The sequence below is a fragment of the Rhincodon typus genome, chromosome 47, assembly GCF_021869965.1.
Source record: "Rhincodon typus isolate 14 chromosome 47, sRhiTyp1.1, whole genome shotgun sequence".
NCBI classification, from domain to species: Eukaryota; Metazoa; Chordata; class Chondrichthyes; order Orectolobiformes; family Rhincodontidae; genus Rhincodon; species Rhincodon typus.
In genome coordinates this window covers 1448939-1452688 of record NC_063378.1, presented here as the reverse complement: position 1 = coordinate 1452688, position 3750 = coordinate 1448939, and the positions used below count along the sequence as shown (strand labels likewise).

General features: G+C 46.1%; 1 non-coding gene across 1 annotated transcript; it reads left to right on the top strand.

The window, feature by feature from the left end:
* The first annotated feature begins 412 nt into the window (after nt 1-412).
* Nucleotides 413-484, top strand: trnac-gca. The gene has a single exon. It is a non-coding gene; the product is annotated as a tRNA-Cys (tRNA).
* Nucleotides 485-3750: the final 3266 nt, after the last annotated feature.

The following is a 3750-nucleotide window of genomic DNA, read 5'->3' as shown; positions in this document are numbered from 1 at the left end:
GCTGTCTGGCAGAAAGCAGAGAGTGGGGATAAAAGGGTCTTTCTCAGGATGGCAGCCGGTGACAAGTGGTGTTCCACAAGGGTCAGTGCTGGGACCACAACTTTTCACTTTGTACATTAATGATCTAGATGAAAGAACTGAGGGCATTCTGGCTAAACTTGCAGACAATACAAAGATAGGTAGATGGACAGGTAGTATTGAGGAGGTGGGGAGGCTGCAGAAGAATTTGGACAGGTTAGGAGATTGGGCAAAGAAATGGCAGATGGAGTACAACGTGGGAAAGTGCGAGATCATGCACTTTGGTAAGAAGAATAGAGCTATGGACTATTTTCTAAATGGAGAGAAAATTCAGAAGTCTGAAGTGCAAACAGACTTGGGAGTTCTAATCAGGATTCTCTCAAGGTAAAGCACTGGGGGTATAGCTCAATGGTAGAGCATTTTACTGCAGATCAAGAGGTTCCCAGTTCAAATCTGGGTGCCCCTTTTCACAATCAGCACAGTGGCTCAGTGGTTAGCACTGCTGCTTCACAGTGCCAGGGTCCTGGGCTTGATTCCACCCTTGGGTGACTGTCTGTTTGGAGTTTGCACATTCTTCCCCTCTCTGAATGGGTTTCCTCCTGCAGTCCAAAGATGTGCAGGCTAGGTGGATTGGCCATGCTAAATTGTCTGCAGTGTTTAGGGATGTGTAGATTAAGTGGGTTATAGCGGGGGATAGGTCTGGGTGGGATGCTGTGTGGACTTGTTGGGCCAAAGGGCCTATTTCCACACTGTCGGGATTCTATGAAATAGACTTGCAGGTTGAATCAGTAGTTAGGAAGGCAAATGCAATTTTGGCATTTATTTTGAGAGGACTTGAATATAAAAGCAGGGATGTATAGGTTCAATAAGGCTCTGGTCAGGCCACATTTGAAGAACTGTGCGCAGTTTTGGGCTCCATATCTCAGGAAACCTGTACTGGCACTGGAGAGGGTTCAGAGGAAGTTCACAAGAATGGTTCCATGAATGAAAAGCTCAACATATGAGGAACGTTTGAGGACTCTGGGTCTATACTCAATGGAATTCACAAGGACGTGGGGGGATCCAATTGAAACTTACAGAATACTGAATGGTCTGGGCAGAGTGGATGTTGGGAAGATGTTTCCATTGGTAGGAGAGACTGGGACCCAAAGGCACAGACTTAGGGTAAAGGGAGGACCTTTTAGAACAGAGATAAGCCAGAGAGTGGTGAATCTATGGAATTCACTGCCACAGAAGGCTTTGGAGGCCAGGTCATTGAATATATTTAAGATGGAGATAGATAGGTTCTTGATTGTCAAGGGGATCAAGGATTACGGGGAGAAAGCGGGGGAATGGGGTTGAGAAACTTCTCAGCCATGATTGAATGGCGGAGCAAACTCAAGTGGCTGAATGGCCTAATTTCTGCTCCTATGTCCTATGGTCTTATGGACATTGATGAGGTCTCTTCTGGAATACTGTGTCCAGTTCTGGTTGTCCAGGTATAGGAAGGATATTATTAAGCTGGAGAGAGTTCAAAAGAGATTTATCAGGATGTTGCTGGGTATGGAAAGTTTGAGTTATAAAGAAAGGCTGGGACTTTTTCACTGGAACGTAGGAGGTTGAGAGGCGACCTGATAGAAGTTTATAAACTAATGAGAGGTACAGATATAGTTAATGGTAGTTGTCCTTTCCCTAGGTTGGGGGATTTCAAGACTAGGGCGCACATTTTTAAAGGAAGAGGAGAGAGATTTAATAAAGACATAGAGGCAATTTTTTTTTACACAGAGGATGGTTTGCATATAGAATGAACCTCTTGAGGAAGTGGTGGATGAGGGTACAATCACACATTTAAAAGACATTTGTATGGGTATATGAATAGGAAAGGTTTGGAGGGAGATTTTTTTTTATTCATTCACAGGATGAGGGCATTTATTGCCTGGCTAGGCAACATTTATTGCCCAGAGGCCAGTCCACCACATTGCTGTGGGTCTGGAATCACATGTAGGTCAGAATGGCAGTTTCCTACCCTAAAGGACATTAGTGAACCAGATGGGTTTTCCCTGAAATTCGGCAATGGATTCACAGTCATCGTTAGATTTTTAATTCCAGATACATTATCAATTTCAAATTCCACCATCTGCCATGGTGGGATTTGAATCCAGGTCCCCAAAACATTATCTAGGTCCCTGGATTAACAGTCCAGCAATAATACCACTAGGCCACCAGGAGCAGGCACGTGGCACTAGTTTAGTTTGGGATTATGTTTGGCACGGACTGGGTGGACCGAAAGATCTGTTTCCATGATGTATGACTCTACGACTAATGAGGTGGCAGTGAGGAGGATAGCATACAAAGTTATAAATGTCTGTCAGGGCTAGACAAGGTGAACACAGGAAGGATATTCCCAATGACCAGGGAGTCCAGAACCAGGCAGTCATATTCTAAGCGTGTGGGGTAAGCCATTTAGGACTGAGATGGGGAGAAATATCTTCACCCAGAGAGTGGTGACTTTGTGGCAGAAAGTGGTTGAGGCCAAAACATTGAATATTTCTAAGAAGTAGTTAGATGTTGTTCTTTGGGCTAAAGGGATCAAATGGTATGGGGGTGAGAAAGCAGGGAACAGGGGACTGAGCTGGAAGATCGGCCATGATCCTATTGAATGGGGGAGCAGGCTCAAAGGGCTGAATGGCCCACTCCTGCTCCTGTTTTCTATGTTTCTAGGAGCAGTAATGACGTGAAACTGGCTGCTTACGGGGTGGGGTGGAGGAGATATGGTCAGTGATTCCAAAAGGAAATTGGGTGGGCACTTGAGGGAAATAAACTCACAGAATGATGGGAAGGGAGTGACAGAATGGGGCATTGCTCTACATAGAGTGAAGGAACCGAAAGTCCCAGAGATTTTGAGAGCCCGGATTCTGATGCAAAGCCCGAGCTCCTTTCCAGTGGTTGCTAACATCTGGCTCTTTCCATTTTACAGATGCTCCTGACCGTCCTGAGATGTTACTCCCTGAGGATTTACAGGAAGGGACATCGGCATACATCATCTGTAAAGCCCTCCACACCTGCCCTGATAACCGTCCCAAACTGACTTGGAGTCAACTGCTATCCTCTTCAGCCAGTGACACCACAGAGAGCAAGGGCGAGGTTTCCACAGTGCTGACCTTTAACCCTTCACACAGGCATCATGGTCAAACTGTCCACTGTACATGTCACTACCCTCAAACCAACCACCAAGTGTCCAACTCAGTCACCTTGAGTGTGAAATGTAAGTTATTGGTAACGCATTGCTGCCTGTGATTGAAATGGCGTTGGATGTATTAAATCAGGAGAAAGGAAATAGGATTTACAAAGAATGATCCCAGAACTGAGAGGCTGTGGGGAGAGACCTTGTAGTCTGAGGCTCTTTTCTCTTTAAAAGAGGAGGGTGAGGAGTGACCAGATCGAGGTCATTAAAATTCTGAAAGGGGTTTTGATTGGGGAGATGTAGAGAAGATGTTCCCACTTTGGGGAGGGAGACCAGAACAAGGGGCCATCGATAGAAGAGAATCCTAAATAAATCCAAAAGGGAATTCAGGAAAAACGTCTTCCCCTCACCCCCACTCCAAGAAGTGGGGGGAGAACGTGGGACACACTCTTGCAGGGAGTGGGGGGGTTGGTGGCAATGTGGGACCTGCTTCCACATGGAGTAATAGGGATTGTGGTACTCGCTCCCACAGGGATGAGAGGAGAACGTGGGACTTGCTCCCACAGGGA